This window comes from Dipodomys merriami, unplaced genomic scaffold (assembly GCF_024711535.1).
Source record: "Dipodomys merriami isolate MVZ:Mamm:240054 unplaced genomic scaffold, mDipMer1.0.p SCAF_33, whole genome shotgun sequence".
NCBI classification, from domain to species: Eukaryota; Metazoa; Chordata; class Mammalia; order Rodentia; family Heteromyidae; genus Dipodomys; species Dipodomys merriami.
In genome coordinates this window covers 14,673,103-14,690,184 of record NW_027204826.1, presented here as the reverse complement: position 1 = coordinate 14,690,184, position 17,082 = coordinate 14,673,103, and the positions used below count along the sequence as shown (strand labels likewise).

The following is a 17,082-nucleotide window of genomic DNA, read 5'->3' as shown; positions in this document are numbered from 1 at the left end:
GGGGCGGGACGGGACGGGACGGGATGGGACGCGGGTCCCGGGGGTCCCGGGGGTCCTGCGGGCCGAGCCGCGCGCCCCACCCGGCCGCGCCCCCCTCCCCACGCGCGCCCCGCCCCCCTCTCCGGGGAGGAAGGGGGAGGAGCACCCCGAGTGGGGCGGGCGGACCGTCGGGGTGCCTGGCCCGGCCCGGCCTGGCCGGGGGGAGAGGGCGGGGAGACCCTGTGCGCCGCCGGAGCCGTGGCCGGAGCGTCCCGCGCGCGCGCGCCTCCTTTGTCCTGCCCGGTCGTTCGGCGGCGATCCCGCGGACCGGAGCCGGGGCCCCCCACCCCCGGCCGGGTCCCCCCACCCCTGGCCGGTCCCCTCCGGAGCGCACCCCCCCAGCCGTACCCGCTCCCCCCTCTCCGCCCCCCCTGCCCCCCCACCCCCCCAAACTCCGCAAACTTTCACCGGCGCGGCGCACGCGGCAGTCCGGGCGGGTCGGGTGCGGGGTGCTGCGCCCGGGTGCGCTCAGTGCGGCGGCTCCCGCACAGGTGCCCCGCGTGCCCGGGTCCCGCTCACACTTGGGGGGGAGGGGGTGTTTGTGGGGGGAGGCATCCTTCCTAGCCCAACGTTGGGGCGCCCTCTTTGATCCCTGGCTGGGACAGTTTGCTCTCGGGGAGACACAGCCCCACAAGGGGCCTGGCAGGAAGGCTGGCCCTGCACCCCAAGCCCCGGGCTGGGGAAGGGAAAGGCCCCGAAACCCTTACTCCAATCAGTCCCCCCACAAAGGCCCAGAGTGAAGATGGGGCAGAGCACCAGGTTTGAGGGGAGAGGGAAAAAAAACAACAGCTCAGGAACAATGCTCAGGCCCTGAGTTCAAGCCCCAGGACAGGTACCAAGGGATGTGGGGAGGCTTTTGATCTTTGGATGTGGTCCTGACCTGCCTGAGGAATCCATAACCCGAACCCCTGAGGGCTTTTCCTCACTGCTCTCTCCCGACTGTCCTTTCACTCATTTAGACAAGGCTGTGAGTGAGGGGAAAAAAGCAAACTCAGGAAAACCAGTTCTCTGCAAAGCACCCCCCCCCCCAAGAGCCCTGCCTGGAAGCCAAGGAGCGAACTCCAAGGTCAAGGCCAAAGGCCCTGGGCAGGGTGCACAGCTCTTGCATTTTAGAAGCAGTTTGGCCCAGGTGGTCAGCTGAGGGCTGGCAAGTGCCCTACTGGGCTTTAGATTCTGGGTGTCACCTTGGGGGGTCTACGCTACCGCAGTGCTCCCAGAACTGGCTCGCAGGAGTTTTCAGTAAGTGCCTGGTGGATGGGTGTCCTGCCCGTCTGGCACAGTCCAGGGCACCTTGGGGAGACACAGCGGCATCCGTGAAAAAGGATAGGAAGGAGAGCTGTGGCTCACAGTGGTAGGGTCCCAGCCTGGAGCTAAAGGCTCAGGGACAGCGCCCAGACCCTGAGTTCAAGTCCCACAACCAAAAAGAAAGAAAGAAACAGGATAAAACCGGGCTCTGGTGGCTCACACCTCTCATCCTAGCTACTCAGGAGGCTGAGATCTGAGGTTCCATTGAAGTTCCAAGCCAGCCCTGGGCAGGAAAGTCTGTGAGATGCCCATCTCCAATGAACACCAAAAAACCAGAAGTGGTGCTGTGGCTCAAAGTGGTAGAGCACTGGCCTTGAGCTGAAGAGCTGAGGGACAGCGCCCAGGCCCTGAGTTCAAGCCCCATGACAAGAAAGAAAGAAAGGAAAGAAAGAAAGAAAGAAAGAAAGAAAGAAAGAAAGAAAGAAAGAAAGAAAGAAAGAAAGAAAGAAAGAGAGAAAGAGAGAAAGAATGAGAGTGAGAAAGAGAGAGAGAAAAGAAGGAAAGAACAAAAGAAAGAAAGAAAGAGAGAAAGAAAGAAAGAAAGAAAGAAAGAGAGAAAAAGAAAGAGAGAAAGAATGAGAGAGAAAGAAAGAGAAAAGAAGGAAAGAACAAAAGAAAGAAAGAAGGGAAGAAAGGAAGGAAAGAGAAAAGAAAAAGAAAAAAGAGAAAGAAAGAGAAAGAAAGAAAGATCCTGAGGACAGGAAGGATTCTCCAACCTCCCCTATCCTGTCAGAGTTTGACCATGAGATGTCACAGCATTATCTGGGACATTCTATGGGCCCAGGCCCCTGGGTTGGTGACTGCAGGGCAGCTTCTACAGGTGTCCTCTGTCCCCTAAGGTCCTAGTCCCCAGTGAGCTTGTTGTGAAAGAGGCGAGGCGGGCCTTACAACCCCCATCACCACCGCCACTGACCGCACGTGACCACACGGCCAGCCCGCACTTCCGTGTGCTCCCCGGAGATGCCCACACGTGTCACCCTCATGGCCACCCAATGGCCCACTACGGGCAACACCAAGAAACGTCTGTTGAGCCTCAAGCTCCACACGCTGTGGTAACCACTGCGAAACACCCGCTCACTGACCCCTTTCCAGACCCTTCCAAGCTGGCACCACTGCTGTTTTACAAGGAAACTGAGGCTCAGAGAGGTCGTTCAGCTGCCCAGGGATGAAGCTTGACCCCAGCTCTATGGGGCACAAAGCCTGTAGCCCTGAACACCATGCTAGGCTGCCAGGTCCTTTTGAGTCGTGTCCCCCTGCCCTGTGCTAGAAGCAAGGCTGAACTCTCCTGCTGCCCCGCTTAGTCATTTCCAAAGAGAGGCAGTGAATGAGGAAGGAGGAGGAGGACTCGGGGACCTGGTCTCCCTAAGAGGTCTGCATGTTGCTGGTGGACACAGGGACCAACTCCAGCCTGCCACACAAAGTCCCCTGCCCTGGGCGTGAGCATGCTGGATGCAGAGAGAGCATGCTGGATGCACGCAGGGAGGACAGATGGCAGACATGCAGAGAACCATCCCGCACCATCCCCAGGCTGATTCCTGCTCCCTTGTTTCCACACGCCCCGATCATTGACATCCGGGCACCTAGAACAGGGGTGGGCCTTAGCAAAGACATTCCACAACAACTTGTCCCACTTCAGCTGGGTCTTTGAAACGCTCATCTCCAATGACCCACCAGAACACCGGAAGCCACGCTGTGGCTCAAGTGGTAGAGCGCTCCGCCTTGAGCAAAAGAAGCTCAGGGACGGCGCCCAGGCCCTGAGTTCAAGCCCCAGAATGGGCGTGTGGTGTCAGTTATTTCACAATGCCAGAGGGTCCGGATGTATCTTTGCAAACACACTGTGCCCGATCTGGAAAAGTACAGACAGGGGCCAGTGGGGGGGGGGGCGGGGGAATCTCTGTGACCACCAGCTGGGACTAGACTTGGGAGCAGGCAGTCTCCACTGCCATCGGCCATCAGCAAGGTGAGCTGGGCCTCTAAATGGAGGAAGGGGTCCAGGCAGAAGTGAGAAGAAAACAAATGATCTTCACCCATCAGGTTGCAGTCCAGGCACTAAAGAAAACCCGGGTCGTGCCCAGGTGATCACAACTCTTATCATTTGGGAAAGGCCAGTGCCCTTGCCCAGGCTGGTGTATTCCACTCAGGTATACCCACAATCGCAGGATAAACTCAGAGAGCAGGAAGGGCCAGCATCAAATTTAAATTGTAAATAGATATCCACCCTAGAAACAAACTCCACACGGAGGGACCGTCTCCTCTCGTAAAACAGGGTTGCTAGGTTTTTTGAATTGTTTAGTTGTTGCTTTAAAAAAAAAAAAAAAACAACGAATTGTGAATGTTGTAAATGGCAAACTATAAATACTTCTCCAAGAGCGTAGACTTCCACAAAGGCTCCTTCAAGCAGAACGTACAGCGCCATAACTCCCCTCCTCTCTTCAGCCTCCCTGGCCTTTTGCCACTCAGTATCACAGATTATGTCATGATTCCCTACCTGGGGGCATTTGCATGTGCTCTTTCCCCTTCCCCTGCCCCCCACCTCCTCCTGGCACATGCTGTCCTTTCTGTCCATTCCCACCTCCATCCCCAGTCCCTTTGTCCCCCCCCCCCGCAATCCTGCATGTGTATGGCATTCCCAGACCCCAGCCTTGTCCCCTCACAGCCCCAGTTAGTCTCCCCTCCCATGTGTGAGTGTGACATCCACTGCTTTTGGGCTTTCCAGGAAAAGCGCCCAGCCAACCCACCTCCAGAAGCTCTACACCCAGGTAGATAAGAGCTAAACACCTCCCGCTTGTTCAAGTCAGTCGGGGCTTTCTTTTGCACCTCCACTGTGGAGGCCACAGCCTGGGCTTGATGCTGTTCTTTGTCTCAGCCGTGGGAGGCTGGCTAATGGGGGAAGGCATTGCTATCCTCACTGTACCACAGTGGAGTCCACGGAGAAGCTTGCGAGAAGGCAAAGGCACCAGAGCCTCCAAGCTTCTGTTGGCTCATCTCTTTGCTTTCCAACAAGCCCTCTCTCCCCAGGCGGCCATCCAGAGCTCCACATCTCTACCTCCTCCTTCCTCCTAGTCTCTAGGAGGACGCCTTCAAGCTTTTCTCTCTTGTGCAGGTGCCAGTGTTTGAACTCAGGGCCTGGAGCTCTCCCTTCACTCGTTTGCTTGGCCAGTGCTCTACCACTTGAGCCACACCTCCAGCCCAGTGCTGGTCCATTAGAGAGAGAGTTTTATGGATGTTTCTGCCCAGGCTGACTTTGAACCACGATCCTCTGGACTTTAGCCTCTTAAGTGGCCATGATTACAGGCATGAGCCACACTGGCTTTCATTTTAAAACACTGGTCCACATGGAATTGTGGTGTGAGATCAAGAGGCGGACAGCTGTGCGGATCTAGATACACTCAGGAGAATCTGATCGTTCAGCTAACTCCAGGAGAAAAAGAAAAAGAAAACAAAAAGAGACAGATGGCAGGAGGTAGAGAATAGAGAATCAGGAAGCCACCAGCTGGGGGAGTCCGTGGGTGTCTCTTGCTGAGGTGGAGACAGGTACCACCCAGGGCTTGCCAGGGTGAGGCACTATCTTCTGTAGCTTCCTGCCTGCTAGTAAGGCTTGCTTCCTGCCTTGTCAGTGCTGAAGCCTGGGGGGGAGGGGTGTGTGTGTGTGTGTGTGTGTGTGTGTGTGTGTGTGTGTGTGTGTGTGTGTGTGTGTGTGTGTGTGTGTGTGTGTGTGTGTGTGTGTGTGTGTGTGTGTGTGTGTGTGTGTGTGTGTGTGTGTGTGTGTGTGTGTGTGTGTGTGTGTGTGTATGCTTACATGTAAAATCCTAGGGCTCGAACTTAGGGGGCTGTCCCTGAGCTTTTTTGCTCAAGGCCAATACTCTACTACCTCACCCACCACTCCATGTGTGGCTTTTTGCTGGTTAGTTGGCGATAAGAGTCTCACTGACCTTCCCGCCCAGGCTGGCTTGAGCCAAGATCCTCCAATCTCAGCCCCCTACATAGCTAAGGTGGCAGGTGAGAGCCATGGGGCACTTGAGGTCCCTCAGTCTCCTGAGTGGTACTGAGATGGTTTTAACTTCTCCCCAGTCGCTCACAATTCCTCAGCCAGCTAGGACGCTGCCTGGCGTCCTGGCTAGGCCAGCCCGGGCAGGAAAGTCTGTGAGTCTTTATTTCCAATTAACTACCAAAAAGAAGAGGAGGAGGGGGAGGGGAAGGGGAAGGGGGTAAGGAGGAGGTGGCTCAAGTGGTAGATGTACCCAGGCCCTGAGTTCAAGCCCAAGAACTGGCACACACAGAAGAGGAGAGGAGAAGAGAGGAGAGGGGGAAAGAGAGAGAGAAGATGCTACCAGTTCTTGAGACCAAGTCGCCTGAGGTGCTCAGGAATCTGGGGCACAGCCTTGTCACTCACACAGTTTTTGTTCCCACAGAGGCCCCAGGCCTTCTGTCTGCATGGAATAAGTTCTCCCCAGAGCTGTTCCCAGTGGCAGACATTGGGTCACACGTTTGGACCTATTACTGGGAGATGGAAACGTTTATTGGCAACTGGCCTTAGACTAAGTGTCCTGGCCTTTCTGAGCCTTGGTTTCCTAATCTGCATAAAGGTTTATCCCTGAGGATGAGGCAAAGTGCAAGTGACCAGAAAGAAAGAAAGCAGGGTAGGCTTTGGAAAACAGTAGGACATTCCCTCCAAAAAAAATCACAACTCATTGTCCTTGGGTCTAACCATCTAACTCCCAGCTGTGTGTCTGAACAAATGGAAAGCAAGCACTCGAACAGACCCTGTACAACCCTGCAGCCACTGTCAAAAACCAAAAGGTGAGACTTGCTGACAGACAAAGAGGGAAACAATGGGGTCCATGGTTCAGTGGAAGATTCACTGGGCACCGGTGGATCATGCCTGGAATCCTAGCTCCTCAGGAGGCCGAGATGTGAGGATCGTGGTTTGAAGCCAACCTGGGCAGACAAGTCCGTGAAACTCTTATCTCCAGTTGGCAGAGAAAAGCAGGAAATGGAGATGTGACTCAAGTAGCAGAGGGCCAGCCTTGAGCAAAAAGCTAATAAGAAGGAGAGGCCCCGAGTTCAAGCCCTAGTACTGGCACACGCATGCACATGCGCATGCGCAAACACATACAAATATACAAATACAATGGGATGTCACTCAGCCTGCCATGTTGCTAGGATTACAGACGTGAGCTGCGGGTTCCTGGCTCACCCAATATTTTTACTGTAACATGTCCATGCTTAAACATGTTTAGTCACACAGTACTTCCCATCGCAGTAGCTAGTCCAATAAGATGGATACAGCTTCATTCTAGAAGCACTAGGCTGCAGCAGACTAGAGGGTCTGGGTGTGGAGGGGTAAGCACCATCTAAGCTTGAGTATTAGTCACACAACCATGAAATCCCTTCACAATGTATTTCTCAGAGCTTGTCCCGTGTGACAGGGGACCGTGTACTTGCTCTGCCGGCCTTCTCCGGGCCTTAGTGGCTCACACCTAATCATCCTAGCTACTCAGGAGGCTGAGATCTGAGGATCATGGTTCAAAGCCAGCCCAGGCAGAAAAGTCCCCAAGAGACTCTTATCTCCAGTTAACCACTCAAAAACCAGAGGTAGCACTGTGGCTCAAAGTGGTGGAGTGCTAGCCTTGAGCAAAAGAACTCAAGGACAGGCCCTGAGTTCAAGCCCCACGACCAACAAAACAAAACAAAACACCCTACAGACCCATTGTGGGGAACAGGTAAACCACAATGAAGGTAGAATACCTGCTTCAAAAAGCCAGAACAAAAGACCTGACATCTCCACCGCTGGGCTGGTGAGGTCTTGGGAACCAGAGTCCGGCCACATCAGCTGACTCGCTTCCTTCCCTCTCTCGGTCCTCCGAAATGAGGCTGAAGGAAGGCACGAGACCAGGCTGGGAGAAACCTTAGCCAAACATCGAATGGTCTTCAAAGACTCAACGAAGGCTGCAATGTGTCTAGAAATAGCGCTGACCCAGGCCTGCCATGCCTGGTAGAAATTTCCAGAAACGCTGGACTACCAAGCCCTTCTCCAAAGTGTCATTAAGCCCCTGCCCGCCCGGGGAACACACACAGTAACAGTTTCCCAGAGTTCTGGTTGTTCCCGAGCAGGCTTGGTGGCCTGTCCAGCCCATCATCCAATTCCACACTGGTTCTCTCCTCAAACCCATCCACCAGGCACCGGTGGCTCACGCCTGTCATCCTAGCCGAGGTCTGAGAATCACAGTTCACAGCAGACCCAGGCAGGAAAGTCCATGAGACTCTTATCTCCAGTAAACTACTCATAAGCCAGAAGTGAGTGGCTCTGTGGCTCAAGTGGTAGAGCTCTCGCATTGGGCAAAAGAAACTCAAGGACACTACCCAGGCCCAGAGTTCAAGTCCCAGGACCAGCAAAACAACAACAACAACAACAAAAACAACCATCTGGGGCTGGGAAGGTGGCTCAGTGGTAGAGCGCTTGCCTTGCATGCGTGAGGCCCTGGGTTTGATTCCTCAGCACCACATACGCAGAAAAAGCCAGAAGTGGCACTGTGGCTCAAGTGGTAGAGCACTAGCCTTGAGCTGAAGAGCTGAGAGAAAGCACCCAGGCCCAGAGTTCAGCCCCCACAACCAACAAAACCAAAACTAACCATCTGCCTTTCCTGATAGAAAAGGCCTTTGGACAGGCCAGCCACTTCAAATGTAATTCTGTGTATTCCTGTTCTTACCTTGCATTTAGAGCAAGGGATATCGGTATTCCATTTATGGTCGTGACATAAAGATGCCTTCTGTGATAAATCCGTTTACCTGTTTTTAAGCAAATCAATTTCCAGCCGTGGATTAAGTCGGGAAAGTTTGAGTTCGGGAACTGCACGAAGATAGAGCCAGCAAAGGATGGACAGGTATGCAGGAACGGCTCAGTGCTTGCTTGTCCCCCGTGGGGCTTATCCACGGAGAATAGTACGGAGCTCACGGAAACCATCCGCCCCTCTGTCAGGGAGATGGCCTTGCATGCAACAAAAGAATCCCAGGATAAAAAAAACAACCCCACGTGGCGATTTAGCGTGTCAAGACTCTTCTGGGAGAAGAGGACAGCCCAGCCACAAGCCAAGAGGCCCACCTGCCCCGAACCATCTCCCAGCCTTCCAGATTGCTCTGTCTCTCAAGCATCCCTACATTTGTTTGGTCCCGCCTGCTAACCTGTAGCTGACTAAGGGCTAGGACCACGGCAGATGTGTACCGCGATGGATTTCTGTCTCCTTGCTTTGTGTCTGCAAGAGAGTCAATGCTTAGGGGGAAAATCAAGGAAAGAGGAAGGAGAAAGCAAAGGAAGAAGTTAGATCTTTGGTCCAGGGCTGGGAGAGAGGGCCCTGTCACCAGCAATCTAGAATCATTTACAGATTTCTTTCTACAGCCACAGGACAGGAAATCTGTCGGCGTGAGAAGGATTTACAGCTCCCTAAAATCTATCGAGTTCCCTCTTATTTCTAAAGGCAGCTTGATTCTGGGAAGAAAGGCCGGTTTGGGCAGAACTGCATATTCCTAGCATGCTGACCCAGGGGTCTAGACAGACCCCCCTGCACACAGAAAGCAGAGACACAGACAGAAGGGTGTGGGAAGCGTAAGCAAACGGGCGGGTTGGCCCCCAGCAGGCTGAGATGGGGCGGGGAGCTAGGAGGAGGACAGAGCTGTGGGACTTGTGAGTGTACCTTCAACCCCCTGCTCCCTGGGACCCCCGGGACCTCAGCCCAGCACCCGTGCATTGTCACCCAGTAGGCACTGGGCGAGCGCATGCTGACGAGATCGGAAGTGAGGGCTCCAGCTCCGGCTGCCTGGCTTCTCAGGAGAGTTTTAATAAGAACCACACCAAAAACGAAACGCAGACAGGAGGAGCAGCTGCCGGCCCGAAGCCGCGCTCATTATCTCTCTCCTGCCTCACAGTTTACTCATTTTTGAGGCGCGAGGAGAGCCAGCTTTGCATACTCGGCTCGTGAAGCTAGCACTTGGGGAATCACACCGAAGCTCCTGTGCGGGGTTCTCTCTCGGCTTTGTTTTGTTTTTCACAATATTGGATCGACAAAGCATTTCTGTCAAGGAAACAGAGTCTAGGTCCTGTGCCTCCCAGCCAGGTGGTCAGAAAGCTTCTGTACACACACACACACACACACACACACACACACACACACACACACACACACACACACACACACACACACACACACACACACACACACACACACACACACACACACACACACACACACACACACACACACACACACACACACACACACACACACACACACACACACACACACACACACACACACACACACACACACCCCCAACAGCCTGGGCCTAATGCAACCTTGTGAAGCCCTTCCTGGAGACAGTGTTTCTCAAGGACACAGGGTTTCAGCCAGGCATGGGGGCTCACTCCTGCAACCCTAACTGCTACTCAGGAGGCTGAGATCCAGAGGGTCGCAGTACAAAATCAACCCGGGTAGAGAAGTCTGTGAGACTGGATTTCCAAAATAACCAGCAACACACCAGGATGGAGGCATGGTTCAAGAGGTAGAGTACCAGGCGAGCAGGCAGGAGACCCTGAGCTCAAACCCTGATATCACATACATATTTACATGCATACCAAAAGAGAAAGAAGAAAAGAAGGGAGGGGGGAAGGATGGAAGGAAGGAAGGAAAGAAGGAAGGAAGGAAGGAAGGAAAGAAGGAAGGAAGGAAGGAAGCAAGGAAGGAAACAGCATTAAATCCTCACCCTCTAACGGCTCTCACTCTTGAAAAGCAACCACCCCGCGGTCAGCCAGGCTGGCAAGGATCAACCGGTTTGTTCCATTCTGAGGACAGTAGCCAGCACTTCAACAACACTTCAATTAATATCCACCTCCGTGCAGGGTTTCCCATGCTAATCCTACCAAAGTCCTGGCCCACAGGGAGTGATATCGAGACCTAGCGAGGTCTGGGGCTGCAAAACAGGCTATTGGGGACCAGAACCCTGTCCCCCGACCCGGAGCAGAAGGAGCAGACAGGGCCCCCAAAGACACCTTAGATACCCAGAAGCAAAGCAACTGCAAAGTGTTCCTCATCCGGGCACTGCCCCGGGCTTTTCTCCAGAAAGGCGTTAATAGGGATGGCATGTGTATGAATGCAGCCCATCACAAAAGGAACAAAAGGGAGGAAAGAGGGGCCAGGTTGGATGCGGACAGAGTGCCTTTCAAGCGCAGGTTCAAGAGCAAAGGCTGCCCCGGCAGGCAGGCGCTCCGGCTCTCTTTAAAGAGCATGGATTATCTGTGCCAGGCGACATGAATGAAATGAGACGTCTCCAAGGCTAACGTCCGTGCCGTTGAGGTTTTGTAGTAGCGTGTGTCTCTCCACAGCCAACCCAGGGCAGTGGAGAGGGATACTGTCCCTGCTACGTGGGGCCTAAATGACCATCAAGGAGGGATGCTAAGGAACTGGGCAGGGGAACGACTGAACTGCCCCGTAGACAACTTTTCCTAAGCATCATGTTTGTTTGTGTGTTGGTGGTATTGGAGTGCGAACTCTGGGCCTTGGGCTTGCTGGTCGGGTACTCGACTGCTGAGCCACGGCTCCAGCTCTGTCTCTTGCTGGTGTAGACGTTGCTTCCCGCCTCAGCGTGACCCCAACCTTGATCCACCTGTGCTAAGGCCCGTGCTAATGACAGGGGTAACAGGCAACAGTGGCCAAGATCGCTCCATGGAGAGCAAGTCTCTGTTTTCTGCGCATGCTGACACTAAGACACGCACCCCCAGCTCTTTTATGCACCGGTTCTTTTGAAATGAGGTCTTGGCACAGGTGCATGTCTGGACTGCCATCAGCCCATGCCACCAGTTCCCATGTAGATGGGATGGCAGGCGTGTGTCACCACGCCCAGATTCCCCCATGGAAATGGAGCCTCACAGACAGATCCTGGAACTATGATCCTTTCCATCTTAGCCTCCCCCCCACCCCCCAGACAGAGGCCACCGTGCCCAGCTATAGATTGAGGAGAGGAGGGTGATGTCTCCCAAACTCTTCCGTGAGGACTAGCCTGGAATCTTGATTCTCACCTTCCTGATAGACAAGATTACAGGCCAGAGCCATCTTACACTCGGCTCCTAAGCATAGCTTTTAATGTCTGGGTCACATTTTTGTCCTTTTTGGGGGGAGTGGAGTGAGCGGCGTCTCTGTTAGCTCCCCAGGTGCGGCAGGTGACACGCAGGTGCAGGAAGCAGCTGTGTCCTTCCTCGGACACATGAGGATTGATGACAATAATGCAACCATAAGCTGAATCTCTCCGTTGGTCGGCTCTCAAGAAAAGTCCTGAAACCTTTTATTTTTGAGCCTTGGGGGTCCTAGCTTTACAGCCAAGTAAGGATTTTTTTTTTTTTTGAAAAAAGCAACTCTACCAGGGCGCTAGTCTTATTACTGGCAACTGGTAGGCTCAAACAAAGGAAATCGTGGCGTAGGTGACTCGTCTCTTGGAGTCTCCAGCTCCTCCTTGGGCAGTACCTCGGCCATGTGGCTACCTGGGAGAAGGGAATCAGGGAGTGCCCTGTAGCAGGGGTGACTGGGACAAGAGACCCTGGCCCACAGTAGAACAAAGGTCTGCAGAGTGAACGCAAAGAGGGTGCAGAAAGGCCTGGCGGTCCAGAACTCCTCAGAGAAGTCATCTGAGTCAGGCAGTCTCCTCTGCTCCAGGGCAAACACCTTTGAGCCTTAAAAGGCTCTGGTTCCTGGGTTTTGGAGGGTAGGGAGTTTAGATGCAGCGTTATCATGGACATTTCTATGTCGAGTCTGTCTCCTTTATACAATGGGTGTGGGTGGGAGGGCACATCCCATGTGGATTGATAGCCCTGCTTTATATCTCTTCTCTGATCCGTGCCACCATTCACCCTGATCTAGATGATAAACTGTATTGCCCCCCCCCCGCCCCCGGCTATAGGTGATGCACCGTTTCACAGCAAGAGAGAGAAAGCCTCCAGGAGTGAGCATGGTGAGAAGGGCTTGGCGTCCGAGTGACTTGTTTACTGGCATTTTTCGATGTACAGATGCCGAGGAGTACTTCTGTAGAAAGCCCAGGAAAATTGGCTGGAACGTAATCAAAGCCTTAGGTTCTCCGAGATGTTTTCTGAACTTGAGCAAAAAGGAGAGCCAGGAATGAAGCCGCTGCCTTTCTCACACACCAACGAAAACTGATTAACAAGCAAAAGTTTGCCGAAATAAAAGCAAACGGATAAATCACATCAAGCTAGTCTTTAAGGTGAAAGAAGTAGGGATGGCAAGAAAAGTGCTGAGCAGTCTGAGAAAGGCACAGGGATGCGAATGGCAGGCAGCCTGGTCCCCCGGACATCGTGAAAGCCCAGTGCCCAGAGCTCTCACAGCCCTCCCATCCATACTGCTGTGCCTCTGTCTCCACATGGCCCAAGAGCTTTGGTACAGGAATAAGGTGTCCCATCTAGAAAAGGTCTGTTTCCAGGGCTGCGAAGCATACCGGACAACTGGTAGACCTGTCGTGAGCAAGCACCGGAACTGAAGAAGAGAAACTGCACATTGCCCTCGGTGCCATTGAGAATAAATCTGGATTTGGTGCTAACCGTATATGGAAATGTCACTTGTTGCCAGGTGCCGGTGGCTCACAGCCTGTCATCCTAGTTACTCAGGAGGCTGAGATCTGAGGATCGAGGTTCAAAGCCAGCTCAGGTAGGAAAAGCTAGGAGACTCTTATCTCCAATAAGCAACTCTGAAAACGCTGAAGTGGTACTGTGGCTCAAGTGGTAGAGCTAACTAGCCTTGAGCAAAAGAAGCTCAGTGTCCAGGCCCTGAGTTCAAGTCCCAGGATTGGCACAAAAAGAAGGACGGAAGGAAGGAAGGAAGGAAGGAAGGAAGGAAGGAAGGAAGGAAGGAAGGAAGGAAGGAAGGAAGGAGGGGAGGAAGGAAAAGAAATGTCACTTGTTCATTGTAAAACTGCGGGGTATGAGAGAGATCTGCTGTCACACTTGGTCCCGATTTGCAATCTAGAAGGAACTGTCCATTTCCAGCTTTCAGCCTGACCCCTGATTGTCCTCACACTGGTAATGGATTGACTGTGTGAGAGTTCACAGTTCTCTGTCATGGTTCCAGAAAATTCTGCATCATCCCAAGGATATCCTCTGGGAGGAATATGGCACAGATGTCTCCTATGTGGAAAACCAGAGTCATCTTGCCCCTTGTATTCTAAAACAAGACCTGCACTGTGCTGTTGCTCACAGGTCAAATCCAGCCCTGTTAACTCATGGTAACAAATAACATCCATGTGGAGTGAACAGCCAAAAGTGTTCTATACCGTTCTAAATCTTTGCACTTACTAGCTCATGCAATCTCTCCAGCAGCTGGTATGAAGTCAATAGTCTTACTCATTCTACAGAGGAGGAAAACAAATGGAAGCTTCTAGATGGTTTAAGGAATCGGCTAAGATCAAGAGCCAGTGATTAGTTCAGCTCGAATTCAGTCACGAGGACTCTCCCCCCATAGAAAGTTCCCCAGCACTCTAAGGGTAAGAAAATTGCAAAAGAAAAGATTCAGGCAACACATGAATTCACCGGAGGGAAGATCACAGTGTCTCAGAAAATCAAGGCCAGGCCGCGTGGGAGACGGAGATTGTCTGTGCATCACGGTGGCAGGAATACTAACTTTGAGCCCCAGTTAAACAAAACTGTATTTTCACTGCCCCCTCACCTCCCCAAAAAAAATTAAACCTTTCTTATTAGCAGACTTGATGAAATCTGAGTACAAAAGAAAATGTACTGAACTGTTTTCTTTTTAAGGTCATCAGTAAAACATTTGTGGAAATTTTTCTCCTTTGCCCCTTAAGGACATGTGTGAATGTCTTCAAGTTTCTCCCCTTGGCAGATAAAGCCTAAAATAACTACTGTCTGGCTTTTTAAAGGAAAAAGTACTGCCACTCATAAACCAGAGCATACAGAACCTTGCATGTGTCATGGACTAGGATTGGGGAGGGGGCGGAAATCCAGCTATGTGGTGAATGACGTGAACACCTGTGATGCTTATCTCTTAATTAAACCACCAAAAAAGAAAAGCCAGAAGTAGAGCTGTGGTTCAAGTGGTAGAGTGCTAGCCTTGAGCAAGAAAGCAAGAAAGCTCAGGGGCAGCACTCAGGCCCTGAGTTAAAGCCCCAGGATAAGGAGAGGGGGAGGGGGGGGAAAGAAGGGGGTAGGGAGGGAGGCAGCAGAGGAAGAGGGAGGGAGAGGGAATCAAGCTTTCTAATTGGATGAGGAAAGCATGCTGGAGATGGGTGATGGCAAAGATTGTGCAATATTATGAATGTATTTATACCTCTGTATGTCACTCTTCTGATGATTGAGGTCAGTTGTGCATCTATAGTTTTTTAAGGGAAAACTCTTGAAACTAACCAAAGCCTTCAGCTTCTAGTCCTGCCTAGGAAACTCACCCCAAATCATCCTGTTCCTCACTTTTTATTTTCTTCCCATGGAGTCATACTGTGGCCACCGGGGGTGGGGGTCCAGCCATCAGGCACCCAGAGATCTTTATGCACACATCGGAAAAAAATATACATTGGAGATCCAGAAAACGTGAAGGGAAATAAAATACCCTTGACTACACATTCCCAAGCTGTGGCTTCAGTTTAATCTTGTTACTCTCAAGACTGATCAACTGTTTGAATCGGGTCCAGACTCTTAATTAAAGCCGTCAGCTCCTGAGCGTTTGTTTTCTTGGAGCCCACCCCTCTGGTGAGAAACTACAACTGTGGGAAATTCTAACAGCTAGACATTGAACGTGACCTTGCCCAGAAACAACTGGCCCTTGGTGTGCGTGTATCAAAACCAACACGTTGTAGACGAAAGCATGATATGTTTGTCGTGTGTTGGTAGAAAAATAATAAAATTTCAGTATTTCACATATTCATTAAATAATTAGATGAAGAGGCGGTGCCAATTCCATTTTTTTAGGTTTCCTAATTGCTTTTCACTGAAACATCTAAAGGTATGTGGCTTTGTTGTTGTTGTTATGGGGCTTGAACCCTGGGCCCAGGCACTGTCCCTGAGCTCTTCAGCTCGAGGCGAGCACTCTACCACTTAAGCCACAGTGCCACTTCCAGTTCTTCTGGTGGTTTATTGGAGATGAACAGTCTCATGGGCTTTTCTGCACCGGGTGGTTTAGATCCACAATCCTCAGATCTCAACCTCCTGAGTGGCTAGGATTAGAGGTGTAAGCACAGGCACTCAGTGAAAATGTAGACTTTGGAAGTCTACATTACTATGGCTGAGAAAAGTCAAGTGGGCCACTGTCCGTACTGACGTGAGACCTTGCTTCACAGAGTTCTTTCGAGTGCCTTCTAGTTTCTCATTTGAACAATCTAAGCGTCCATGTTGCCATTATTTCCACCTTGTCTCAATTATCTTTAGCAAATTTTTCTCACCTGATCATTCTTCCTCTGTCCCTCTACCAAACAGGTGTCCACTTATTTGAGTAGCATTTGTGGCACAAAAAACCCTAATTAGCAAAAACAGCAGCAATGAATCCCTCACTGATCCCTGTAACTCTTTCTAGAGCCAAACATCTACAGTCTTTTTTTTTAAAGTGATCCTCCCATGGATGATAGACAGGCAAAGCAGCATCATACGCAGACGTCATTAACACAGAGGAAGAGGGGCACACGCTCCTGGAGAGATTTTAGGAGAGAAGTCTCATTTAATGGTGAAGTTTGATTTCCTCAGCCCCAGTTGGCAAGGTACCAGGCAAGCGAAGGAAATGAGCAAGACAGAGAACCAGCCTGTTTCAGTATTATCCAGGTCGGGGAAGCCAACAGAGCAAGAGCTGCGTGCTTTTGGAAAGACGATTTGTCATACAGATGCCAGAAGGAGTAGCTATACCACACCACGCCAGGGGCTGAGGGAGGGGAGGGGACAGACAGCAGTCATTACTGTGGATTCCCTAAGCAGAGGAAAGCAAGGCAAACAGGCTCAAGCTTGGCTGCTACTTTATACCGTTTCTGTGGGCCCCGGGGAGTAGAGCCGTCCCTGTTCCTATGGTTTCTGGCCTTGGGGTGTCTGGGTAGAACAGTGGCCCTGAGACCTCGCAAAGGGTTGTGTGGTGCCTGGTTTGTACTCGAAGAGCACGTTCCCAGGCAAGTCCTTTGCTAACTCTGGAACTGATTAACTTCGGGAAGGACAAGTCCCTTCAGGGTCAGCAAAGCCCCTGATGTCAAAACAACATCAGCACATAGGAAATAAAGCATAGGAAAAAATACATGATTCATGCCCACCCCCAGGGGGCTTGCACTGAACTGGGTAGCTCAGCTCAGGAAGCTGGAACTGGGAAACAAAACCAAGCCTCAGTCCTTCCACTGTGAGAGGAAGAGCGTCACCCATATGAAAGTCAAGATTTCTCCAAAGCATCCGACCTGTACTCCCATGAAATAATCAGGAAGCCGGGTGCTGGTGGCTCACACCCGTAATCCTAGCTCCTCAAGAGTTATGAGGATCCTGGTTCAAAGCCAACCCCGGCAAGAGAATCTGTGAGATTCTTGTCTGCAATTAACCTCCCAAAAACTGGAAGTGGCGCTGTGGCTCAAAGTGGTAGAGCACTCGCCTTGAGCAAAAGAAGCTAGGGGACAGCACCAAGAGCCTGAGTTCAAGCCCCATGACAGACAAAGATAAAAATAAAACAAGTTTAGGGATTTGTGGTCAGCAGGACTCAGCGTTCCCTAGGACCTAGC

The 17,082-nt window shown here is 51.9% G+C and overlaps 1 protein-coding gene across 1 annotated transcript in view; it reads left to right on the top strand.

The window, feature by feature from the left end:
* St8sia2 (ST8 alpha-N-acetyl-neuraminide alpha-2,8-sialyltransferase 2) overlaps nt 1–17,082 on the top strand; it is a 44,878-nt gene that overhangs the window by 772 nt on the left and 27,024 nt on the right. The gene's annotated exons all lie outside the window — the stretch shown is intronic.